This window comes from Puma concolor, chromosome B1 (assembly GCF_028749965.1).
Source record: "Puma concolor isolate L17-30 chromosome B1, mPumCon1.1.hap2, whole genome shotgun sequence".
NCBI lineage: Eukaryota > Metazoa > Chordata > Mammalia > Carnivora > Felidae > Puma > Puma concolor.
The window spans coordinates 87,276,741-87,304,373 of NC_141670.1; the positions used below are offsets into that span (position 1 = coordinate 87,276,741).

General features: G+C 47.1%; 1 pseudogene; it reads left to right on the forward strand.

Annotated features, from left to right (window-relative positions):
* The first annotated feature begins 14,991 nt into the window (after positions 1 to 14,991).
* LOC112858831 (creatine kinase B-type pseudogene) overlaps positions 14,992 to 27,633 on the forward strand; it is a 59,464-nt pseudogene continuing 46,822 nt past the window's right edge.

The window sequence follows — 27,633 nt, forward strand, 5'->3', positions numbered from 1 at the left end:
GCACCTGGACTCCCAGCCCTGGTACTTAGTGATAATACAACCTTGACCAGGATTATGAGCCTCAGTTAGATAAGACGGGCTGATAAGGGCTGAAGGGACACATAAGTGATATAGGGCCCTTATGAGGATTGAATTAGTTAACATTTATAAAGCACTTAATACGGCACGTGGCATTCGAAAATGTGTTCTGTGTTTGTTAAACACACAAAGCACTTTATGTAGGGAGCCGAGGGCAGGCCACCCCAAGATGGGCCACTTTGGCATGAAGATTATTTTGAATTAAAAAACAATCAAACCCAGCAGATTCAGGGAAAGCTCTTTTACCCCCCCCCCCCCCCCCCCCCCGCCACCAACTGCCTAAAAATAATTTAGATCGAGAACCTACTCCGGGAAGAGAGTTATCTCCATAGATAACTATAGTACGATATGAACTAGGTGTGGAAGACACAGATGAGCTAGCAAGTCCTATTAGATCAAAGTCTTCTGGGGGCGCCTGGGTGGCTCAGTCAGTTGAGTGTCTGACTTTGGCTCAGGCCATGATCTCAAAGTTCGTGAGTTCAGGCCCCGCGACCAGCTCTGTGCTGACAGCTGGGAGCCTGGAGCCTGCTTCGAATTCTGTGTCTCCTCCTCTCTCTGCCCCTTCCCCACTCATGCTCTGTCTCTCTCTGTCTCTCAAAAATGAATAAATGTTAAAAAAAAATTTAAAAAAAAAAGTCTTCTGTGTCCCATTGTTTCTGTATGGCCCAGCAAACATTTGTTTACCAAACACTCTTTTTCATCTTCCTGTGAGGTGCATTGCTTCCCATTGAAGTCCCAGGTCTCTACCCTCTTCTCTTTAGTTCAGAATGACATGTATACCTCATTCTGCCTGTCTTTGGAATTTCCATGTCTATGTGGGTTCCTCGAATGTGCACTATTAAATTCGATTATGTGCACTATTAAATTCGATTTCTCCTGTTACTCTGTCTCATGTCAATTTGATTCCAGCCAGAAAGTCCATTGTGGAGACAGAATTTTCACCCTGCCATCAGCGTCTAGAAAAGTGCTACACATATTATGTACCTAATGTGAAAAGATAGATCTTAAGAGGTAAAAATCATGCCTCTCATACAAATATAAAATGAAAACACATCAAAGATTTTATTGAATTCATTAATAAGGGAGCCAGTTCAAAGCAGAGTTCCAAAAAACACACATAGAGGCACCTGGGTGGCTCAGTCGGTTGAGCGTCCGACTTTGGCTCAGGTCATGATCTTGTCATTCGTGAGTTCAAGTCCCGCATCAGGCTCTGCGCTGACAGCTCAGAGTCTGTAGCCTGCTTCGGATTCTGTGTGTCCCTCTGTCTCTGTCCCTCCTCCACATGTACTCTCTCGCTCTCTTAAAAGGAAATAAACATTAATTTTTTTTATTTTAAATTAAAAAACCCACATATATAGTGTTAAAAAACAAAACTCAACTGAGTACATTTTAGAGAACTTACTGGCTTTATTCAACAATTGATGCGTCGGGCAGCATCCAATCTAGCAGACAGGAAGGAGCTCCAAGGAGTTGTACAAAATGAAAGACCATTATGGGCAGAAAGGAAATTGTACTAAACAAAAGTGAATTGTTTATTGCAAGGTTACTTTCCTTTAGGGCCTGGCTGGGGTCTGTCAGGCGGGTTACCTCACTAATGCTGATCAGAAGATTCCACATTGACTGGTTTAAGATTCTATTTCTGGGAGAGCTGAAATAGTAATTAAGTCGAGCCTCGGTTTGTTGATGTGGGACTTAGCATTAGTGACTGTATTTGAGGCCTGTTGTCTTGTTTTTAACAATAGGGAATAAAGAATGCTAAAACGAATTCACAAGTAGTTGCACAACAGGTCTGCTCACTGTGCCCGTTTGTCTCTTCAGGTTCCCTCTGTGCTCATTTGTTTTGAAATCACTGAAGAGGGACAATTATATAAGAAGGCAGATCCTAGAAGTTCAGGACAGCACCGAAACTTTCTTGTATATTTGATTTAATGGTTTTGGCCTTCAGTACACAGCTGGGATTCTAAACTGCAAGCCAGCTGCCCTGAACTCACATGGCCCGTGAACTAAAATAAACTCCTCAAATGACAGGCCTCAAAGAAGAGATCTGGGCTGGGCCTATGGGCAAGCAGAGGTTCTCCAAGTAAGAGAACTGCTTCAAGAAGGAGAAACGGCAAAGGAAGAGATGAGCAGGGAACGGGGCCCCCGGCTGATGGCCACAACCGTGGGGTGCTTATAGCTCCTGTTTTGAGAAACTTGGATACATCCACACTAGGGAACTAGTGTTGAAAAAACAAACAATTCCAGACTGATGTTCTTTGGCTGCCACCGATTCTTCTTCCTGCCTTCCAGACAAATCTTGAGATTGCCAGTTGCTGTTCCAAGCCAAACCAGGCACTCCCCAAATCCAGATTCTAATAGACACTGATACAATGGGGGGAAAAAGTGTCCAAGTGCTTTGAACCCCCATGCATTCATGTATAATCTGCTTTGATAGATATTGAAAGTTGGTATAGTTTCTGCCTCTAAGAAGGTATTAAACAATGGAGCTTTGAATAATGACATGTTCATCACTTTCTGTGGTGATAAAACTTCCAGATGATCCTATGGTTGAAATACTGCCATAGCATTAACAAAAACTAGCAAAAATTTGCGTTTCTCTGGACATTTGCCCTGGATGAATTGAAGATGAAAATTATTGTCCCTGAATGCAGTACATATAGATCCTTCTGGTATGTGTGTCATTCCTTACATGTTTGTAAGAAACACAAAAGAGGGGCGCCTGGGTGGCTCAGTCGGTTAAGCATCTGACTTCAGCTCAGGTCATGATCTCACCATTCATGGGTTCGAGCCCCGCATCAGCTCTGTGCTGACAGCTCAGAGCCTGGAGCCTGTTTCAAATTCTCTGTCTCCCTCTCTCTCTGCCCCTCCCCTGCTCACGCTCTGTCTCTCTCTCTCTCTCTCTCTCAAAAATAAACATTCAAAAAAAAATTTAGAAAAAAAAAAAAGAAGCAGCAGCATATTGGTAAATTACAATAAAGTGGCTTTTAAAATATTTATACTACCTATGTAAACTCGAAAGAATCTAGAAGAGTTTCTACGAATTTACCTTATTACAGCATTTCAAATGATACTCTGGGTAAGGTAAACCAGGGAAGCCAAGGTTTGGCAACATAAAAATCATGCCTACCCATGTGAAGGAGCTGTTTTCATGAAATGGAAACTGTCAGTGTAACTATTTCCGTATTGTTTTGGTAATAGATGAAAAGAAATGATGTATTGAAGTATAGACGTGTTCTCTCCCTCAGACCAATTGCAACTCCTCCCAAATTATTCCCTGGCCTCACCCGGTCTGCTAGATCCTTATCGCTCAAAACATGATAGGTAATCATCTGGTCTCTGCCGGCACTGTAGCAGGCTGAGAAGGCCTCGAGGCAGAGAGACAGAAAATGCATGCCCCTCCCAAGAATGCCCAGAAATAATCAGTGATTATGCTATCAGCAGCCATGCTACTCTTACTTGAAAAACTAGACCATGTAAGCTTCTCCGTGTGCCTGCAACTGATTGCATTATCTTATTGGAAGTCCTGACCAGTTGAAGGATCCTCTAGCAACATAAGAAGCGTTTAAACAAAACTCACATAAACCAAATTTGAAATTACACCCCAACCTCCATGCTGTAAAAATTTAGAAAATTACAGCAATCCTTCAGAATACGCTCTCGCCCTTTCAGAAACGGCAGCACTTTGCTCTGTGGGCCTGGGTGTAGACAACCAAGCTAAAGAAGGCCAAGGCCTTTTCCCGTTGAGGAGACCTTTGTGCTGTGACAGACTGAGCACAGGGCAGAGGATTACAATCGGGTTACACCAAGCCTCTGACAGAAACTGCCTGTCACCCAATACCAGGAATGCCCGATCAAGGCTCAAAGACAGGGACAAAAGAAGAGTGGAAAAGAAAGGAAAATAAAGATCAGTTCCCAGTGTAGTACGGTAAAAAGAGTAAAACAGTACAGAACCTGGCATGCGGCAGGCCATCCACAGCTCTCTCGGCCACTCCCCCCACGCCTCCAGCCCCGGGTGGCCACAGAAGAGACCAGATCTATTTGTTGAGAAGGCCATTTCACAAAGCAACATGATCGTAGAATGCCGTTATGATTTCCAAGGCTGCAAGGATTTCCCAGAAGAATGGAAACAGTGCTTGAATTACTTCAAAATGGCTTTTGACAGTAATAGAAGGTCTCAACCCGAGTTGTCTTAAGTTTACGTAAGGCTTAGGAGAGGATAAAGTAAAGCAGAATCTAGAGACTGGTAAGGAGAACGAGAAATCCTCATTCTTGGCAACTCCTGGCACATGCAACCCTCCTCTCTCTCTCTCTCTCTCTCTCTCTCTCACACACACACACACACACATACACACCCCCTCACACAGGTATACTCACATACACAAACACACTGTGCTTTCACACACTCACCCACACACCCACACTCCTATATGTTCACAAGCACTAAAAACACCTATGCACACATTCAAAACACACACACACACACACACACACACACACACTCATACATACCCATGCATACCCACATATCCTACACTCATATCCCAAAAGGGGATTTGTGGAGTTTTTTAAGTTTATTTATTATTTTGAGAGAGCAAGAGAGAGAGAATGTGTGTGCGTGTGCACATGAGCAGGGAAAGGGCAGAGAGACAGAGACAGAGAATCCCAAGCACGCTCCATGTTCTGTGCTAAGCCCGACGTGGGGCTCGATCCAATGACCCTGGGATCATGACCTAAGCCGAAACTAAGAGTCAGACGCTCAACTGACTGAGCCACCCAGGCGCCCCAATCATTACTAATATTTTTAACTGAATAGTATACGGGATTAAGTACTTTAAAACAGGGTTGTTGGCATGAACTGCTTGCCCTGGCCCATGGAGAGAAGCCAAGCTCCCTGTGGGCCATGCCAGAGCTGGATTCATAAACTTGCTGGAACCAGAGCTGCAAGGGGCAAGGAAGCCCTGAGCCCAGAGGGCCGAGGCACTCTGGAAGGACCCAGGGCTGCTGAGAAGGCCTTGCTGTGCCAGGGACCTCTGACATCCACCATGACCCCCAGCTCCTAATTCCAGTCAACAGACAGTAAGGTCTAAGCACTGTGCCGGGTCCTATACAGAATTGTCTCAATCTGCATAATCAAACAATATGAGGTACATATTTTGTTCCCGTTTTTCAAATGGGAGAAACTGAGGCTCAGAGGTCAGCGATTTGCTCAAGGTCAGTACAATCCAGTCCTACTGATCAATCCCAAAGCCTTGCTCTTAGCCTTGGTCGCACATCAGAACTACCTTGTGATCATTATAAATACCCAAGCTTAGCTCTGCCCACACACAGCGATACAGATTTAATTAGTTTCAGGGTCAGCCTGGGCTCCTCAACATTTTGAAAGCTCCCCGCATGATTCTAATGCTTAGCCAAAGTGGAGAGCCACCATTAGCCAATATTTCTTAGTGAGGTCCTCACCACCCACTACCAACACCTGCGGTGACATAAACGTGTACATTTCTAGGCTTCATCCAGGATCCATGATTAAGCATCTACTTCATGTTGGTTAAGCATACATGGCTTCACATAACATCACTCGTATGAGGCAAAATGACAAAATTATTGTCATTTTACAGATAAAGAACCAGATTCAGGGGTCTTTGGGAGCTTCCCCCGTGGCTCTATCTCACTGCCCCCCAAGGAGGAAAGATCACACACCCTCTTGGGGTGGGGTCAGAGGGAATGAACTGGCTGGTGTAAGCCAAAGTGGGCACTGGTGGACCCCAGGAAGGGGTACGGAACATTTCGCAGGGGCAGGAAGGAAGACAATGCTGGAGAACATGGGGATCCTCCAGGGACAGCCCAGGGCGGATGGGGAGGCCAGAAGGGGATTTCCACAGGAGGGGTTCCTGGGGTGCCTGGAGGGAGTCAGGAGGAGAGGACAGACAGAGGAGGGAAATCGAGGCTGAGCTGGGAGAGAACGTTGCTCTCAGTTACCAGCAGAGAGAAGTCTGGGTGGAGCCTGTGTCCCAGCTAATCACATGTCATCGGAACTACCAGCACTTGCCAGCTAACTGGCTTTGATGTACATCTTGACAGGTGGCTCTCACATTAGGATCACCAAGGGCGCTTTTTAAATAAATACCAAGTTAACTGAGAAATCTCTTGGATTTTAGGGCACCAGCAAGACCAACTACTACCTCAGAGAACTCACTGCGATTTCTCTGCACCAAAAGAAGAGAGCTTACCTCCTCTGAACCCAAAAACACAGCATTTCTCTTCCGCTTGGCCTTGAGGTTTAAATGTGACTTTGTCTCTCGGGCGTTGCCCGGTTCCTTCGTTAGGCATCCTACATGGACAGTGAAGAAATCCAGCTCGTGAATGGTGTCGAGTGATTGGACCACTTAAGAGAGCAGGTACTCTGGGTTCCCTGGCTGTCTCTCTGGGGCTTGTTAAGGCAAAAGGAAAGGGCAGCTATGCCCCTCTTGATGAGAAAACACAGAAGGTCGCAGATTAAGAAAAAACAGTTAAAAGCAGCTCTTACTCACTTTGAAATGTAGCACTCCCGTGCTCTCACCCCCCACCCCCAGGCTGACTGGCCAGACAACAGTAATGGCAACTCAGTGCAGCCTGTTACAACCCGCGCCACCGATGCAGCCATCGGAGTAGACCTTAGGCCAAGGCAGCTCCTGCAGACGAAGATACATAACAGAATAAAACAAACCCACCGGCCCCAAACAGGAAAGCCCTAGGGTAACACCATGAGGCACGAAGGCCTGTTACTATTTCCCTCTGCTACCTTAGGAAGAGGATAAACAATTTCAAAGAAGTGTGGCCTGGTTTTCTTTCTTCCCTTTTTTTTCCCTCTCTTTTCTGTCTTTATGTCTATCCTTCCTGCTTTCCCTCAGATTGCGTTTGGCTCTTGCCTTTGTTTCCAGGACACTGTGAGCAAAACATCCTCAGAATTTCAGTCTTGGGCAGGTCCCAGGCAAACGTATCTGGGACCAGAATTCCAGATAAAGCGGCTTCATCTGCCCTTCTGTGCCCCCCACCTCCATGGGCCCCTTTCCCATTCTCTTCTCAAAGGATGCATGGACTTATCATCTCATTTCATCCATAATTTGCAGTTGGGAGATTTTGAACGGCCAAACACTCAGAGCTGGGAGCTGTGACTTAAACTTGGTCCTTTTCATCAAGAGAAGTTATATTTTGTCAAACCACTAGGGGGAGTAAATCCCAGGGTTCTCATGACTCCAAGGATTCGACAGCCCTGAAGGAAGCTGGAGCTTCCTTACAGCTTCCTCCTCGGGCTTTCCAGAGATTCCCAAGAATGCACATCAGCAAACTGGAAAAGTCAGTTCACAAAAACTGTTTGCCAGAGTCATTTCTAAGCAATGCCCTAACAAATGTTTGTCAGGTTTTCAGAGATCAGCATATTGACCATTTCCAGCAAGAGCCCTGTGACCCTCCAAAGCTTCAACAGGCACAAACCCCACAAGTGCTTAAATGTAAAAATACCAGGACTTAACCCTGACCCACTCAAAACTGAACGCAATCCAGACATAGATGGTGCCCCTAAAGCCTTACATTCCATCAAGAAAGGATCCAAAACGGGTCATTTCACATTTAGCATCCCTGTGGGAGACTGTAGTCAGGAGTGAGACACGAGAAAGGACAAATGAAGTCCCATTTGGTGGATACAACAGCCAAGGAGGGATCCTCCAAAGAATCAAATACCACATCTTGCACTTTGATTCAATCCCTCGATGCACCTCTGGCCTCTCGAGGGGGTTGGTAAAATTCTGGAGTACTCCATAAAATACTTGCATAAATTCTTTGCAAAGGAGTAGGTCAGAAAGCTGGGCAGACTCTGGAGAGATTCTCATGATCAGGCAAACGGTTTGGTAAAACATCACACCTGGAGTGAGGGCCCTGCTTTGCAATGGCAGAGAAAAACCTAAAGCAAGGGAAAGAAGGAATCTGAAGATATTCCCAAGAATACATGTAAGTAGTATTCATTCATTCATTCATTCATTCGTTCGTTATCAAATATGTTGAGCACCTGTCACCTGCCAAGCTCTGTGCTAAAGACAGGCTCATGGGATCAAGCCCCACCTAAGGCTCTATCCGAGCGTGAAACCTGCCTGGGATTCTCTCTCCCTCTCCCTCTCTCTCTCTCTCTCTCTCTCTCTGTCTCTGTGTCTCTGTCTCTCTACCCCTCTGTCCCTCTCCCCCACTCATGCTCTCTCTCTAAAAAAATAACAATAAATAAATAAAAATACTTAAAAAAGAGGGAGAGATCACTCTGACTTCAGTGTGGACTGATGGAGAAGAATCACTAGCATAGACATGAAAGGATTTCTTAGGAAGGTGTATTGTGGTCTAAGCAGGAGAAAATGGCACCTGACCTAAGAGAATGTCAGTGTGGGTGGAGAAAAGTGAATGGATAAGGAAGATATTTAAAAGAACAGATCAATCGGATTTGGTGACAGATTGTGGATAGTAGCTTACTTAGCCCATGTCTCTAGAGCAACAGGGCCAGAGGCAAGACTTAAAACGCTGGTGCTTTATTTGGACGGCACAATACCAGGGCAGCAAGAGTGAAGAAAAAGGGCAGAATGATGGCAAGCAGTGTGTTTCCACCTGGGCCACTGCTTCAAACGAGCTGCAACGAGACACGGCTAGCCACAGAGCAAGGCACCCCCAGGCAGCCACTCAGGGTATCTGCGGATAGAATGTTGGAGAAAGTGCATCTCAGGACAGTCCTCTTAAGGGAAGAAAGGAAATTTTATCTTCTTCTTTTTTTAAAAAAAATTATTTTAGAGAGAGAGCACGAGCCAGGGAGAGAGAGGGGCAGAGAGAGAGAGAGAGAGAGAGAGAGAGAATCTCAAGCAGGCTCCACACCCAGCATGGAGCCTGACAAGGGGCTTGATCCCATGACCCTGGGATCATGACCTGAGCCGAAATCAAGAGTCAGATGCTCAACCGACTGAGCCACCCAGGTGCCCCTGGAAAACTTATTTTCTATCTCCTGTCTCCCCTTGGTCAAACTTTAGCCTGTGGCAGTTTTAAAACATATCTCCAAATTCCTTGATATTTCTTTCATCATGAAGTAGGGCACTTGTTAATCTGCACTGGCCTTAATAATGCACTCGTAGCCTGGAGAAGGCAGCAGAGATGAGGCTGTGTGACTTCCAAGGCTGGATGGTCAAAGGCCCTGCGGCTGCAGCCTTGCTCACTAAGCACTGTGCTCAGAGACTTCGGCAGCCGTGTTAGAAATCAGATTCCCTAAGGCCGCCATGCTGGGATGGAGTCCAATGTTTGAGGTTGTACGTGACAGCCCCACCCAGGGGCCCAGGCACCAGCCGGCACGAACTGCCCGGCCTTGCGCAGAAAGATTCTTGCAGGTGATTCTAGCGCACGATCGTAGAGTCGCTCCCAGCCAATGCTGTTTCCCCCGCTGCAGCCGCAGACCTTGAGGGGCAGAGACAAGCCAGACCTACGGTGACCTGCTGACCCAAATAACCCATGAGCCTACTTAAACGGTTGTTTTAAACCCCCAAACTTTGAAGTAGGCACTGGAACAACCTCATTACAAGTTAATGACTCCACCTTCCAGGATGCACCATTTGCCCCTTGGACACCAGCCCATGCACTGTGGTGTGGCACTTCAGGCAGGACCCAGGGACACCAGGAGTATGGCTGGCAGTTCTCAGGTGGCAGATACCCCACGGGGAGTCGGTCCATCACAGCAGAGGATGCAGGAGTGAGATGAGGTCAAGAACGTTGGGCATGGCACACTAGGTATGTCTGATAAAGGGGCAAAGGTAGGGGGAAGCAGGAATTAAGGATTCCCACATTTCTGGTTTCTCAACGTGAGCAACCAGGTAGATTAATGACGGTGCAATTTACTGACAGAGGAATTAGATAAAAGGAGGGGGTTCAGTTTGAAGTGGCTGTTGGTCCACCATATGGCAAGAAGAGGAAGCCCAGGTCACCAACGATGGTCAAGGTCATTGATCTTAAGACAGCAGGGCCCTAGGAAGGTTAAGGTTTGTCCCCAATTCTTCTTCCCTCTGTCATGAATATTTTCTAGGTCTTAGGTTGGGACCCTCGCCGGCCTAAGTCATTATTCCAAAATCATGTATTCCAAGAATAGTGTGTTAGAGAAGACAAAGGTGGCCCCCAAGAAAGCACATGGCATCTGCAAGAGCTTATGCAGAAACATGCCCTGTACCCCAGTGAGTTACAGCAGAGATACCATCAGATTTTTTTTTAATGTGTGGGATAAATATTTTAGTTATTTAAAAAATTTTTTTAACATTTATTTATTTTTGAGACAGAGAGAGACAGAGCATGAACAGGGGAGGGTCAGAGAGAGGGAGACACAGAATCTGAAACAGGCTCCAGGCTCTGAGTTGTCAGCACAGAGCCCGACGTGGGGCTCGAACCCACGGACCACGAGATCATGACCTGAGCCGAAGTTGGCCGCTTAACCGACTGAGCCACCCAGGCGTCCCATATTTTAGTTATTTTTAAATATGCTGGAATCCCTTCTCAACAGGCAACTCTCCTCTCTCTCCTCCCTCTCACCTATAACCCAAACTGAAAATGTTCTACATGTGTATGTTACTCTGTTTCGCATTATTTAGATAATTGGTGCCTTTGACTCTTGCTCTTATCGATGTTGCTTTAGTCCATGGACTCATAAGATTCCCAGGCTTGGAGGAGATCTCAAAAAGTAATAATGTAAAACAATCATCCATGCCCACCACCTCCTATTCCTAATCATAGGGAGGCAGTGTCCTCTTCCAAAATGAGCAGTCGAGGTCAGGCATGAGACACTAGCTCTGATTTCTTCAAGGGCAGGGCCTGGGGGTCCTCTCGTCTCAGCTGGGACTCCCATGACCCACTGCCTCTTGTTCTTCCCACATGCAGATTCAGGTTTTTCCAGCCCCCAAGCCCCACCACTAAAAATCAAGAGAGCAGTGCCCATAGCAGTAATAATATTTGATTATTAACAAAATCGTGTAAGCTGTGGTGAGGAGGGGGAGGCAGGAATACAAGGGAGAATGAAGAAGGTAAGGAGAGATGAAACATTTACTGAGGCACCACATTCCTGTACTGTTCCTGGGACTTTTATTTCCATGAATCCTCACAAAACCCTGTTGGATGTGTGTGTGTGTGTGTGTGTGTGTGTATATATATATATCCAATATATACATATATATGTATTGTGTGTGTGTATATATATATATATATATACCAATACATACATATATATATGTATTGTGTGTGTGTGTGTGTATATATATATATATATATATATATATTTTTTTTTTTTTTTTTTTTACATGAAGAAGCTTAGATACAAAGAGATGAATTAACTTGCCCAAGATTATGCAGCTAATCAGATGCAGAGCCAGAGTCCACTTTTGACTCCAGTCCAGGGCTCTTTGCACTATCATTTTCCTCCCAAAGGTCTCTGTATCTACACCTCCCCTCCCCTGTCACTCTTACAGAACAGAAGGCAGTTCTCTTAAGTTTGGGGGAGAGGACGCTGTGTGCACAAGAACCAATGTATCTCTCCCTGAGCGCCACCAGATGGCGCAGTGAGAGGAGAAAATCGGCTGGTTTTTATTAGCGCTTATGGAGAGACAGACCAGCGTGGGGGAGAACAGCTGCAAGGAGAATGTCAAAACAGAGTTCTATTTAGGAAAGCGAAGCCTTCTGCCTGGCCCTGTCTCCCACCGGGATCCTTGGTTGGCTCTCCGCAGACTATAAATGAATTTGCTTCTTTCTTCCTCCCTATCCTACTGCTAACCCACATCGCTGATTCTATTTTCTCTCCATCCCTGACACAAGGGCACTGGTCCCACCCACATCAGGGAGTAGTGCGGCCTGAAGAGAGAGGGCAGCGGCCAAGCCGGGTGTGGAATCAGGGTCAGCAGTCCCTCCCCATAGCAACGGGTGGGCCATTTCCCAGCACAGCCCCTCCCACTCGCTTACCCAACGCACGTACCCACGTGCAACACTCACACCGCACACACGTGCTGATCTGAGGGACCTGTCTCAGTCTGCTTAGTTCTGGAGGCTGGAAGTCCAAGATCAAGGGGTTGGCAGGTTTATTTTCTTCTGAGGCCTGTCTCCTTGGCTTGCAGATGGCCACCTTCTCGCAGCGTCTGCACACAGCCATTTATCTGTGCGTGCATCCCTGGTGTCTCTGTGTGTGTCCTAACCTCCTGTTCTTCCAAGGACACCAGTCACATTGGATCAGGACCCACCTTAGCAGCTTCATTTTAATTCAGTCACCTCATGGAAGGCCCATCTCCAAATACAGTCATATTCCCTTTTTTTTTAATGTTTTATTTATTTATTTTGAGAGAAAAAGAGACAGCAGGGGAGGGGCAGAGAGAGAGGGGTACAGAGACTCCCAAGCAGGCCCCACGCTGTCAGTGCAGAGCCCGACACGGGACTCAAACCCACAAACCTCGAGACCATGACCTGAGCTGAAATCAAGAGTCAGACACTTAACCCACTGAGCCACCCAGGTGCCCCTAAATAACAGTCACATTCTTTTTTTTTTTTTTTTAACATTTATTTATTTTTGAGACAGAGACAGAGCATGAACAGGGGGAGGGTCAGAGAGAGAGGGAGACACAGAATCTGAAACAGGCTCCAGGCTCTGAGCTGGCAGCACAGAGCCCGATGTGGGGCTCGAACCCACAGACTGCGAGATCATGACCTGAGCCCAAGTCGGACACTTAACCGACTGAGCCACCCAGGCGCCCCCAACAGTCACATTCTAAGGTCCTGGGGATTAGGGCTTCAATATAGGAATTTGGGGGGAGGGGAGGACACAATTCAGTCCATAACAGAACCAATCACTTATTTTTTAAAACCCTGAGTAAAGGGCAGGATTTTTTGTTTAATTTTGGCCCCAAGATGTCCTAGGAAAAGTCATAGGTCACAATGTGCTCACAAAGTTCACTTCATGAATTTCACCAATTATATGATGTTAAGGATAAATATGGCTGAAACAACCCGAGTAATTGCAAAGTGGCCTGACCCAGGTGCTCATGTGGCAGCCTTGAGGGAGCTGGTTTGGGGTCTCCAACTGAAGAACTAACTAGAACACCACCAAGTGTCCACTTCTCTCTGAAAAGCCCCATTTCCCTGATCTGTCTCTTTGGAATGCCCCCCAACTCTAAGCACTCCTAGAGGTCACAGAACTCCCTCATTCCCTGGGGTCTTTCTACCTGGGAGGTGGTTCTTGGATGGCTATCTGGATCTCCCTAATGTACTGTTGGGGTGGCAGAATTATCCCCAGGTTGGAAGTCCAGGCCAGAGGGTCTGTTCAACCTGGGAGTACTCCAGGCCAGCCTACGTGGTGCCTCATTTAGAACGAAGTCTTAGAGAATTAAGAAATCCCAAAGAAGGTGTCCCTTCCCAGAGGGGAAACTATAGAGGGGAGACAGAGAAAGGCCTCGTTGCAGAATAAAGAAGGCAGCTCCCATGTGACAGTAGCCAATGGGGCCCGGGCTTGGGGGTCTGGGTTTCCCTAAGCTGGGGGAGTGATTGTGTGCTCACTTTGGCAGCTATGAGTCTCTAGCCCCGCTTTCCCCTGGACTGTCCTGCTGTCCCCTCAGAGGGCAAGCCAGCACTAGTTAGCGGCCTAAGCGACTCTCAGCCCTCTCCCTATTCAGCCCTCGTGAGGGCAACTCGTCTTCCTCAAGACGTAAGTTTTCTGCATTCGAGTGTTCTATCGCTGTCAGGGAAAGTCCTGTGGTGCAGGCATCACAGCGGAGTCCAGCCTCACAGTCAGGGTTGTGGTTTTGTCACACACGCTGCAGGCCAGGAAGGTGAATCGGTATCCAGAATAGGTGTCTGTTTTAATAAGAACAAAGTGTGCGCTTTCCATTATGGAAGCGTCTTTTGTAATCAACCTGCTACCAGGGGACTGGCTGATGGCTTGGGGAATGGTGACGTTCTCCAGGAAAGTCCTGCTTCCCATCCCTGCAACGTTAGGGCTCTGTTAGCCTGGACATTTTAGTTCCCAAAGAAGGAATGTTTCCACCAGGGACTTAGCAATGGTTTCATGAAAATGGAAGTTGAGACCGCCATCTGGCCACTTTAAGTTCCTCATGCCAGTGAATCAACAGACAAAGAAGGGGATTGTCTTCTGGCTGCGGTGATCAATCTTGATTATCAAGGGGGGAGTTTGGGTTCCCTGGGAGTGTGTCTGGAATGCAGGAGCCTCCCTGGGGTGTCTCTTAGTACTCACAGGCCTTGGATTGAAGTCCACAGAAAACTACGTTATCAGGACTGCTAATGGCCCTGACCTTGCAGGGATGAAGACATCATGTCTAATCAAATTTGCTATGGGCGAAGGGAATATGAAGTAATGGAGGGAGGTAGTTATAAATGCCAGCTATGACCACATGATCAGGGGTGGAAACAAAGAATAATAATCGTTATGAGCATTTCTCTTATTTTGGTATGATTGTGTGTCTATGGTAACTAGTTTTTCTTTTCCCCTCTTCTGTTCACCTACCAGCGAACATAAATGCGTTCATAATTTTTAACTTTGTGTCTCACAGAGACACTATGACTCTGTGAGAGACAATTATCGCACAAAGAGGGACAAAGGGATTCTGGGTCCCCTTTGGGAGAAAGAGTATGTTTTTGGTTGTATGAGAGACACTTACAGTGTGATAGATGGAAGCATTCTTTTGCTACTTTCTTAATTTGGAATTAAATCTAAGTGTCATTAAGAGAATACTGACTCCATCTTGACATGCATCTGATGGGTCTGAGTAGTGCTGACTTAGTTAAGCTAGAGATAGGTCCCCTTTGTGAGGAGCGCTGGGTTCGTCTGGGCCACAAGGACATTTTGTGTGCACGGTCCCTCGTGTGCTGGCTCTCCTTGCTGGCATGGGGCAGCAGCTGGCCCGCACCTGCCTGCTCCTGGCCAATCTCCTCGCCCAGCCTCCTGACTCTGGGCCAGGTGTATGGTTCATCCTGTGATGAAGGGCACCAGATTCCACCCTAGATCGCTCCCATCGAGCATGCTGCAGGTGGGGGGAGATGAGAGGCTGACATGTCTTTCAGTCCATCCTCCTGGGTTCCAGCCCGTCCTGGGAGGGTCTATCTAGTGCTTCCTCCCTTCACAGCCATCTTCCTTTCCCAACCGCCTGCCCTACTGACATCAGGCCCCGGCAACAGAAGCGACAGCCATCTAGAGACTGGATACCCAGCTCCCACACTGCACAAGATCGGATTCCTACAAAATCCCTTTCCATATATGTTTAACTTTTGTGTCCCTCTACAATTCATATGTTGAAATCTTAACCCCTAAGGTGATGGCATTAGAAGGTGGGGCTTTGGGGGGGGTGTGATTAGGGCATGAGGGTGAAGCCTCATAAATGGGATTAGTAGCCTTGTAAGAGACCCCAGTGAGCTTCCTCCATGTGAGGACATAGTGAAAAGTCTGTGAGCCAGGAACTAGGCCTCACCAGACACCAAATCTAGGGACGCCTTGATTTTGCATTTCCCAGCTAAGGAACTGTGAGAAATAAATTTCTGTTGTTCATAAGCTACCCAGTCTCTCCTATTCTATTATAGCAGCCCAAACTAAAACAGAAATATATATATATGCGTGTATGTGTGCATGTGTGTGTGTTTCTGCTTCTCAGATTGAATCCTGACAGACACAGAATGGAAAGACAAGAATAGAGACAAAGTGACAAAAGGGAAGGACTATGCCAGTCCTGGGATTCCTTAGCTCTCTCCTCACCCTTTCCCTGCTCGGCTCCATGTTGCAGGAGGCTGACCCACATAGGCTGTGTTTCCCGGGCTCCTCAGTCAGCTGGCTTCCAGCCTGATTTAGCCAATGGGAACCCTAATGAGAGCTGGGGGGTGGGGAGGGGGGGCAGAGGAAGAGAAAGCCAAGGAATTTCTCCATCTTGTTCTGTTCGTGCATCATGTCTGGCCCTGTCGGCATCTCTCCTCTACCTCCAGCTCCCTCCCAGCACGCTCACCATCGTTTCGCCCATCACCCAGTGACTTTGGTTCTGGGTTCTGGCTCTGGCGATGCTGTCTCCATTTTTGTCTCCAACTTGAGTGGGGTAGAGCTTCATACTGTTGCCAATCTTCAGGTGCTCCCCAGCACATTTGGCTTCTCAGTCCATCCATCCCTTACGGGACCAATTGCCTGTATTGGGTTCCCACTGTGTTAGACACTCAAAGTAGTTTTTTTGCCTGATTGGACCCAGACTGATACCACCCACTGGAAGTTAGAGTTCATGAATTAAAAAAAAAAATTTTTTTTTAATGTTTATTTTATTGTAGAGAGAGAGAGTGAGCGAGCAGGAGAGAAGCAGACACAGAATCTGAAGCAGGCTCCGGGCTCTGAGCTGTCGGCACAGAGCCCAATGCGGAGCTCAAACCCATGAACTGTGAGATCATGACCTGAGCCGAAGTCAGGCGCTCAACTGACTGAGCCACCCAGGCGCCCCTAGAGTTCGTGAATTTAAAGTGAGAATAATCAAGGGCACCTGGGGGGCTCAGTCAGTTGATCATCTGACTCTTGATTTCGGTTCAGGTCATGGTCCCAGGATCGTGGGACCCTTCTCTCCCTCTGCCCCTCTCCCCCCACTTACTCCCTCTCTCTCTCTCAAATAAAATTTAAAAAATAAATAAAGTAAGAACAATCAGGATGACGCGTGACTTTTCCCAGTTGCATTCAGCTCTTTTTCGGGTACAGGCACAGAGCAGACAGGGAGTCGGATTTAATTAGGGCTGGACTTTTGCCAAGAAAATCTGATGGAAGGAGAAGGAGCTGATGGGGATTTTAAGGATAGCCCAAAGACCCTCGGCTGGGTTAGGAGATAAGTGAGGTCATGAAAGGGTGAACAGCAATGCAAAGACAGGAAAGTCAGTGGGTTAAAAATGAAAATACATGTGTGCTTGATTGTTTTTAGAGCCAAGGTGCGACAGGAAGTGAGCAGGAAGGATATGTAAGGATAAGCAGGGATGAGGATGCTTGAAGTCAAAACCTTGGAAGAGATGCAGATCTACCTAGGAACGTGGGAGTGAGTGACTGAGACAGGCTGGGGGACAAGATCCAAGGAAATGAGAGGAAGGGACTGAACGGTGTTGAATGGATTATCTACGTGGGTACTGAAAGCCAGTATCCAGACTGAGGATGCTAAAGGACTGAGTCTCTCCTCTCTTGCTTGAACCTTTTGTTCTCCTCCCTTCCCCATCCACTGCCTCTCCCCTCACCTTTACCCTCTGTCCATGGTCCCTGCCAATCCTCCGTTCTCCAAGTCCCAAGGGCCCAGTAGGTGCAACAGACATTTACCAGATACAGGTGCACCTCACTTCATTGTGCTTTGCCTCATTGCACTTTGCAGATACTGCTGCTTTTTACCAATTGAAGGTTTGTGGCAACCCTATTTTGAGCAGATCTATCAGCACCATTTTCCCAACACCATATGCTCACTTTGTGTCTCTGTGTCACATTCTGGTAACTCTCACAATGGTTCAAACTTTTCCATTATTGTTATACTATCTGTTATGGCGATGTGTGATCAGTGATTATGACTCGCTGAAAGCTCAGATAATGGTTAGCATTTTTTAGCAATAAAGTATTTTTTAATTAAGGTACATATTCTGTTTAGACACAATGCTATTCCACACTTAATACACTTCAATGTAGTGTAAGCATAACTTTTATATGCACTGGGAAACCAAAATATCCATCTGACTTGCTTTCTTGTGATATTAGCTTTCTTGTGGTGGTCTGGACACAAACCTGCAAAGTCTCTGAGGTGTGCCTGTATTTGCAGATAAAGGAAGAGGCCACAGAAGAGCATAAGGCTAGAAATAATTACAACTGAACATTCCTTAATGGGAATTTCTCAAGGACCACTTTTCCCCTTAGGTCCCGACCTTGCCAGCTGTGTTCAGGTCACCTGTCTCTATAGAAACTCTTCTCTACCTTTGTTCCTCTCCAGGTTCTCTGCCCACCCCCCACCCCCAGCCCCCTTTGTTGCCAGCCTCCAGGGCAACACTCTGGAGTTCATGTGACCGAGCACACATGCAGCTGTGTGACTCGTTTGCAACACCTGTCACATGGGGGTCCCATGTTTTTCCAAAAGGTCTTTCAAGGTATTTTTCTAAAGAAAAGAGCCATCAATCTCTAAGAAGAATTCTGCTCCTTCCCCAAAATGCATAATTGCAAGAGCCATGGGATTGTTCTAACAAAGCGACTCTATCATGTTCCTATAGCCCAAGATAAAATGACATCATGTGGGCGACGGTGTTTAAAAGCTGAATAGCACTTTTCAAATTCAAATGTAAGAGGAGAGAAATTTTATTACAATCCCACAAGCCAGACAGGTGAGGAGATGATCCAAGAACTGAAGATCCGTTTGTCTGTGGGGGTCTTAGGTAAGCCAACTTGGGGAAACTGGGTTGTGGCTAAATGCAACGCTCAGTTGAATGCGTGCTTAAATGAATGAATGAAGTGTGTGTGGGCGTATATGATATTGTGACTTATAATAAAAAGTATACAGCTGGTTGGGGCACCTGAGTGGCTCAGTCAGTTGAGCGCCTGGTTTCGGTTCAGGTGATGATCTCACGGTTTGTGAGTTCGAGCCCCGCATTGGGCTGTGTACTGACGGCTCGGAGCCTGGAGCCTGCTTCGCATTCTGTGTCTCCCTCTCTCTCTGCCCCTCCCCCACTCATGCTCTGTCTCTCTCACTCCCAAAAATGAATAAATGTTAAAAAAAATTTTTTTTTAAAGAAGTATACAGTTAGTCTTCGTCCCAGTTTCTGGCACAGACCTCCTAAAACCCTTGGAATTTCCAAGGCGATGAGAGCAATGGGAGCATCTTTTGTTATAACATTTGGTCTTTTGGCCTCAGTTCCTGAAATAGCTCCAGGGCCATAAAGGTGAAAGGAGTGTCTTATTATTCATAACAAACCTTTTTCAGCTTCACCTGAGTTTATGTTAATGAGGTGAGCCCATAAGGATGAGAGCTGGTTGCCAGGAGAATCAACCCTGTGATTAGAGTTTTAGAACTTTCAGATACACACACACACACACACACACACACACACACCCTCTGGGGAGGAAAGAGACTGGAGGTGGAATCAAAATCAATCACCAATTGTCAGTGATTGAATCAATCATCCTTACCTGATGAAGCCTCCGTAAAAACCTAAAAGAATAGGGTTCAGAGAGCTCCTCGGCGGGTGAACACGTGAGGGTGCAGGGAGAGTGGCTCCCTGGGAGAGGGTGTGGAAGGTCCTCGCCCCTGCCCACACGCCTTGCCCTGGGCATCTCCTCCATCTGGCTGCTCCCATTCCTGTTCCAGCCTTTTATAATAAATTGGCAGGCTAGTAAGTAAACTGTTCTCCTGAGTTTTGTGAGTTCTGCTCTAGAATATTAACCAAGTGGGAGGCGTGATCATTGGAACCTCCTCTGTGTGGCCTCCTAGGTCAGAGGCACAGGTGACAACCTGGATTTGCAATGGGCATCTGATGGGGGAGGGGGCGGTCCCGTGGGACCTGACGTGATTTCCAGGTAGTGTCAGAACTGAACCGAACAGGACACAGGCAGCGTTGCAGAATTGACCAGTGTGGGAATAAACCCACACATCTGGCGTGAGAGCAGAGAAAACATGGCCGGGCGGGGGTCGTTTACAGGGCAATGCAGGGAGACGTTCAGCAGGCAGTGTTTAGCCTTCTCTGTGAACATTTCAGAATTGTGGAGGAAGCCAGGCGAGGTTGGAGAATGAATGGGAGTGAGAAAATGGATACACGTGTGCGTCTCCTTTCCTGGAAGTTGAATGTGAAAAGGAGAGACAGGGTTGTAGCCACTTAGTTCCAGCACTCCACACCACAGCCCGTGCTCCGCTCGGCAGCCCAGTCTGTGTCACACACAACGTGTCTTCAGGAGACCTTAACAACGCCTTTCCAGCATCCAGCACTCCATCCCAACCCTATGCGCCTAGGCCAATGCCAGCTACGCAACCTTCTGAGTGAATGTTTTGGCAGGGCTTTAGGGAGAAAAATCGAAAGGACAGGCCTGCGACTACAGAAAGAAGAGGAAAGAGATGAGGCATGGACAGAACTACGGCCCCCAAATTCCGTATGTTGAAGCCCTCACCTGTATTGTGACTGTATTTGGAAACAGAGACTTCAAGGAGGTAATTAAGGTTAGGTGAGGTCGTAAGGGTGAGACCTTGATCCATTCGGACTGGTGTCCCATTATAAGAGGAGGAAGAGACACAGGAATGCATATGCACAGAGGAAAGGCCTCGTGAGGACACAGCAAGAAGGCGGCTATCTGCAAGCCAGTAAGAAAGGCTTCACCAGAAACCAGCCCTCCACCACCTTGATCCTAGACTTCCAGCCTCCAGAGGTGTGAGAAAATTCATTTCCATCATTTAAGTCACCCAGCCTGTGGTATTTTGTTATAGCAGCCCAAGAAGACTAATACAGGAAAATAATAATAACAACAACAATAATAAATAAACAATAAAAATTTTTAACGTTTATTTTTCAGAGAGATAGAGAGAGACAGAGTGTGACCAGGGGAGGGGCAGAGAGAGAGGGAGACACAGAATCTGAAGCAGGCTCCAGGCTCTGAGCTGTCAGCACAGAGCCCGACGCGGGACTAGAACCCACGAGGGTGAGATCATGACCTGAGCTAAAGTTGGACGCTTAACCGGCTGAGCCCCCCAGGTGTCCCAAAAATAAAAATATTTGTAAATAAATAACAGAGTGGGGAGGTTAGTCTTGGACACTGGACCTGGATGTTTTTCACGCATTTTCACAGGTCTGGCTCTAGTTGGCATAACTGGAGGGAAAGGGAGAAGGAGAGAAAGGTGGGTGACATGAAGATTGTCACACAACAGGACACCAGCTCCTCCGGGCCAGCCCCCCCACCTCTCCCCACCCCTCTTTGCAGTGCTGCATTCCCTGGATTTCTGGGTCTGGCTGTCACACTGAGGCAAACACTGGGCCTCAAACAAAGGCAATTGTTGGAGTTGGGAGCTCCCTGCCTTAGTCTTGGGTTACTTTCCAGTATTGGCAAAGGTTCCCTTAGTTGTTAAATCTCCCAGTTTAGACGACAAAAGTTCCACGGTGGGCGTTTCGGGGTTTTTGTTTGTTTGTTTGTTTGTTTTGTTTTTTGCCTTCTGGATTATGCCAGGATCAAAAGCAGCTTTAGTCTTTCCTGTTGTTCTCGACCGACCCACCGAGGGCCACCGGCAGCCCAAGGCCTGGCTGTGATGGGAGCACCACGGGGATCAGGGAGGGCTCCCCCGGAGATCTGCGGACCCGCACACAGCGCGCGCACCTTGCGTCTCTCTTCGCGAGAGTATAATGGACCCAAAGTGGTGTAGTGCTCGCAGATTCATCCCTCCCTCCTTTCCCTTCTAACCTTAGGGGGAGAACTGCATTAATTAGTTAAACGGTTGAGCGGCTCAAAGGCTTCTCAGCTGCAACGCTCACGTGCCAGCCTCTTTTATCGTGGGCAGGTCGCGGCTGCCAAGGGTGGCCACGGAGGGCGGCCTTGCAAGGAGAGCTTGTTTAAACAAGGCCAGTTTCTAGCCCACTTTGCAATGCAAATGCTTCCAAGAGCATCCCGGCTTGCTCCTCAGAAATAGATGGAATAAAGACACTTTGGAGGGATATGATTTGGTTTGTTTCCAGCCTTCTCCTCTTAGGGCTAAAACCAATTTCTCCAGATCGTCCTTTGGTGTAGCTGTGTTCAGAGTATGCATGTCAGGAAATTTCTTTATTCTACAGGATCAACAGTTTAAAATGGGAACCATATAATGCTGTTGTTGTTTTAAATGTGTTTAAAAGAGTGTCTTTTCAACAGGTCTCTTAAAACGGTTTGCCCTGAAAACGTAATTTTGATGCGCACAATTCCAGGCTCCTTGGGCTTCTGGCATCTTCCTTACAGAGACCCACGGGAAGCAAAAGTGCCCTAAAGCGTTTCTGTGTCTGGCCACGTGCCTGCCAAGCACACGGCAAGCACTCACGAAATAATTTCTTTGGTGAATTATTTATGTGTAGTTGCATTAATCTTTTATCTCAGACTAAAACCTTGGTTTGGCCATGTTGTAAATCTTTGTCACAAATGAGCATTTTCCCTACGCTGGCTGCATTGTTAGCAATTCAAACAAACAAACAAACAAAAAAACGTTACCATGTGCTAGATGATGTTCTCTGCTGGTTAATTTAGTTTCTTACTAAACAAATACCTGTAACATTACTGAGATTGCCAATCTCCTGACAGTTCTTCCAGCAGCAATTCTCAAACCCCTACGCACGGTGAAGGAGGAGCACGTTTCTGGAGTCTGGAGAGATAAGACAACACCAGTCGGGGAGGGGAGTGGGGGGCAGGGGAGAGAGAATCCCAAGCAGGCTGTGTGCTACCAGCTCAGAGCCCAGTGTGGGGCTCAGACTCATGAAACCATGAAATCATGACCTGAGCCAAAACCAAGAGTCGGACGCCTAACCGACGGAGCCACCCAGGTGCCCCAGAAACATTTTTATAGATGAAGTGGAAGATGGTAAGAGAGAACAGCAGAGTGGACCAAAGGAGTGCTGGGACATTCCGTGCATTCTCCTACTTATGCATTGACACAGGCAGTGACTGGGACTCAGCCCTTGAGAAGCCCACAGTCTAAGGAAACACATGAGAAAACGATCACAAGATAAAGTGATAACAATGGTGGTTTTCAGAGCTTTTTTCATTTACTAAATGTCACCATTTGGTTGGCCCAGAAGGAGCTTACAAACCAGATAGGCCGTAGCAGACGCTGGTGCTCAGATGGGCCAATCTTAAGCATCAGAGCCCTGTGGCCCTGGCAGCCTCATTCCTTGTTCCAGGCGGGAGGCCGGCTAGCTGAGCGAAGGGTGTGTGGTGACCGGGACTGGGCACAGAGGGGTTGCACAGCCTCTCACGGCGCATTAACCAAGGCCCCATGCCCGGCCTCTTGGCTGAGTTTCCAGGAACGGCTGCCTCCTTACCATTCCAAGAAAAACCTCCCTCCCCTCCCCCACCCCCAGAAAGGTGGGTTATCTAAAAGGTCACTAGCAAAAGCCTGTTTGTCCTTTGGAACAGTACAGCCCCCATCAGTGCTGCATGCTCGGTCCCCAGCTATGTGGAAGAAGCAGCCACAGCAGACAATGGGAATGGGAAGAAAGCCAGGCCTTCTGGCAAGACTTCTAATGCTCAAACACAAGGGTGTCTGTATCCCCAGGAACCCTACCGTTAGAGGCACGACGCCTTCCCGTAAATCCATCTTGGAGGACAATTCACCTTGGCCAGGTCCCTCAGAGGTGGGTCTGTGGGGAGTCCCAATTGTTGGCACAGCAGAACAGACCTGGCTTAAGCTGGCTTGTTGTCTTAATGACAAACACTTTGTTCCGAGCCATGTTATCAGCTCTTCAGAAAACCTTTACAGAGAATCTAGCAAATCAAGCCCAAACTGCCCTCCCTCTCTGTGTGCCTGGGTCTGTTTTCTCCTGAAGGAAATGAAACCAGCAGCAACTGAGAGGGAGGGGGCTCTGGGCAAGCTGGTTTTCTCCAGCCCACCATACCCCATACTCCATGCTTCCCTCTCCTGTCCGTCACCCCGAAGAAGTGTCTTCTGGGAATGCTGCCTTTCGTCTCTGTCACCTCTGCAGACTCTGTAGGATGTAGTTATGGGCTGGGTTAAGACTGCAAAGGGAAGCAGGGGGATTCAAAGAGAGAATTCAATTCCATTCAAAGAGGGGACAACATTCTCCTCACCAAGCCAAGGCTCTTTCTTCCCCCCTGACCAAGACAGCCTTACGATTCCCTCCAGTTTTCTAAAACCTCTAGACAGACTTCTTTCTGACCTCCCTTTTCTTAGAGCATTGTCATTAGAAAACTTGTGATTGTAAATTATTTCTCTGCCCCTTTGAGATGTATATAAATCCATTTTTTTTTTAAGCCTCTTGCCAATTTTACAACCTAGGAATGTCTTTCTCTGGGACCTGGGGACCATCTTTTCGGAATGTAATCATCAAAGGAGATAATTCCTCTATGTCCAGTCTCTGTGGGAGGGTAGGAAGCTAACTTCAGCAGGGCATCTTTGCTCCAAGTTGTAAAACTACCTGCTGTCATAAAACAGGAGAAGTTTATTAACAAACACAAATGGCCCATGACACCTCCCACCCCCGTCTCCCACTAACATCCCCTACTACTTTGCCGCTAGCTCACCCCTCCTCTGCTTCAGGGCAGTTGAGTTCAGGCTGAGCTGTTCTGACCTCTCTTCTTTTTGCAGTAGTCTTGCATAAAGTTTTCCTTTTCTGCGTAACTTTGTCTGGTGCAACTTTGCATTGGCACCCCCCTCACCCTCCAAAAGCCATCTCATTCCTTTGTAGCGGGGGCTCTCAATACTTCATGTGTTTCTGAATCGCCTGGAGGGCTTGTGAGAACACAGTTTCTCAAGCAGTAGGCCTAGGGTGGGTTTGATACATTTCCAACAAGTCTCCGGCTAAGTCATGGCTGGTCCGGAGACCATACTCAAGCCTATTTCTTGCACAAACTGTCCTAACCTTCCGAGGCCCTTGGAGTTAATGGAGGCTCCAGCACACTTCCTGTAATGAGGTCATTTCTGGAACTGATGGAGATGCGTTCTTCTCCACAATCTTCTCCCTCTCTCCCTTTTTAATACTTGTCCTCCTTTATTCTAAGGCCTCTCCTTCCCTCCCCTTCCTCTCCCAGGCCACAACAGTTCTCTTCCAATCCGTCTTCTACTCCACCCCACCCCCCAAAATAGTAGCCAGCTACCCCTTAGGGTAGCACTTAATCTTTCCATCTTCGAGGCTGTAGTTGTTTTCGTTTTTAACCACCAAACCCTTCTTGGAGCCTCCTTGGCACTCCAGTCCCCTGGGGATGGGGGAGGGGCACCCCCATATTCCCTGGTTACCTAGCAACTTGTCTCCTGGTGGACAAGTCACCGCCCTGCGGAGATGCCAGCTACTGTGCACACAACAAAGGGAAAGTGACACCGGCCCTCCAGGTCGCCCCTTAGAAGGCCTCCCTGTTCATTAGCACTGTGATAAGTGGCTTGCTATGGGCAGGCCCTCCTTACGCCGCCTCCCCGAGTAAGCCAGCCACACTGCTCATCCCCGGGGATCTTGCAGAGATGGCAGCTTGTCAAGCTCCCAGGACACTGGGGATGTACTAGAAATTTCAGATTAATCCCTAATTACATCCAGCCCATCACCTTTGTAGCAGGAGCCGTCATAGTCTTTTCATTGTCACTTTCTAGTCAGTGGGGCCACGTGGAGAGCTGTATCCATATTCATGCACGTGTCTTCTAGTGCACCCATCCTCTCCTTACACTTCAAAATAAAAGGGGCTCCTTTTTTTCCTCCTGCAAAACCTTTATGAAAGAAGCTGTTTGCTCAACACCTTTCAAGCTCCCCCCACCGCCATCCTTTGTTCCTTCTCTACACATTCATGAATTAACTGCTCTGGGCCCAGAGTTGGTAACCGACTTTCCTTTAATCACAGAAGAGATAGATGCCCTCGCATGGCGCTTGTATACTGGAACGTTCGTCAATCCTGGACCAACTGAGGAAGGGAGGTTTTTCAACCTCACTTTCTATAGTCCTGAAAGAGACAACAGAATAGGAAAGAAGGAAGGAAGAGGACAGAAGGAAGGAAAAAATGAATTCCACTCTAAAAACAAAGGCAGTCATAGCAGTAAAACTTGGAACAGAGAACAATGATAAATTACTCAGATGCCCAATAGGGGAATGCCCAAACCGTCAGTCTACACAACAGAAGATCATTAGACAGACTTTATAAATGATTGGCCACTTATATAGACCACAGCAACCACAGACGTAATCATACATTACATATTTATTTTTATTTATTTTTTTAACATTTATTTATTTTTGAGACAGAGAGACACAGAGCATGAATGGGGGAGGGGCAGAGAGAGAGGGAGACACAGACTCGGAAGCAGGCTCCAGGCTCTGAGCCGTCAGCCCAGAGCCTGACGCGGGGCTCGAACTCACAGACCGCGAGATCGTGACCCGAGCTGAAGTCGGACGCTTAACCGACTGAGCCACCCAGGCGCCCCCTACATATTTAAGTATACGTAATGCATGCAACATCTAAATACACGTGACATGTATATCTACAGTATTCAGGGGAGGATAATGCTAGAGAGTTTGAATACACTGGTTCAAAGTGCATGCAAAATATATGTGACTGTTCATAAAAAGTAGGACATGTGAGATGATATGAATAGTATAGAGCTGCACTGTCAATATGGCAGCACTAGCCACATGTAGCTATGGATAGTACTAGAAATGTGGCCAGTCTGAATCGAGACATGTCGTAAGTGTAGAACTGGAGTCAAAGACTTAGTATGAAACCTTATATAAAATATCTCATTATTTTTATGTTGTTTACATATTGAAATGTTTATATTTTTAATATATTGGGGTAAATAAAATAAAACATATAGTTAAAATTCCACTTTTTTTTTTTTTACTTTTTTAATGTGGTTTCTAGAGAATTTTAAAGTACATGTGTAACTTGCATTGGACAGTGCTAATTTAGAGTTTAATGTTTTTTAGGTCCTTTTTTTTTTGAGAGAGAGAGGGAGAGCATGTGCAGGGGACGGACAGGGGGAGACAGAGAGAGTCTTAAGCAGGGTCCATGCCCAGTGCAGAGCCTGATGCAGGACTCCATCTCATGACTGTGAGATCATGACCTGAGCCGAAATCAAGAGTTGGACACTTAACCAAGTGAGCCACCTGGGGGGCTCCAGTCCTTCTTTTCTATAAAATTGCTAAACTTCTTGTTCTGTTTGTGTTTATAAGGTATATGAGTTGTGGAACATGGAATGATTTGAAAGCATTATTTCCACAAAGACCAGTCTAAGGCTGGCATTCTGGGTCCTATAACAGACTGTAGACCAATAATGGAAATTATGGCTTCCCTGGGAAGATGGGAAAGAGTGAGGTGTGGAGCAAGGGAAAGATGGATGGGGGGTGGGGGATGAAGGCCACACACTTCGGAAGTGAAAGGATCATTGAGACAACTAAATGTATGGCCTGGCAAGAAGAGTAGACATCTTCCTTCTGAGATGTCATTTGCCGCTCTCCCTTCCCAAGCCAACTCTTTCCCACTAACCTGTCAGCCTGACCTCTCGGGTTTGAGAAATGTCCCTCTATTAATTGTCCTCAGAGAAAGAACACATTCATTAAGTTATGAGTCAATTCTGGACTGCAGTGTGGGATTTATTATTTCGGTCACGTATGTGTTTCATTGCATTGTTAGAATTCTTTCCTTCAGGACCGTTTGCTGACCACAGATTTTAATGGGGGTGGGTAGGGGTGGTGGTGCGGTGAGCAGATCAGTACAGGTGCTGAAGACGAGGACAGAGGCGTGGGAGCACCACAGGGTATAGGGACGCGGCAGAGCAATGAGACCAACTCACCTACAATAAGCCATTTTTAGCTGCTACTAGCCATGGGTGTGTGAACAAGATG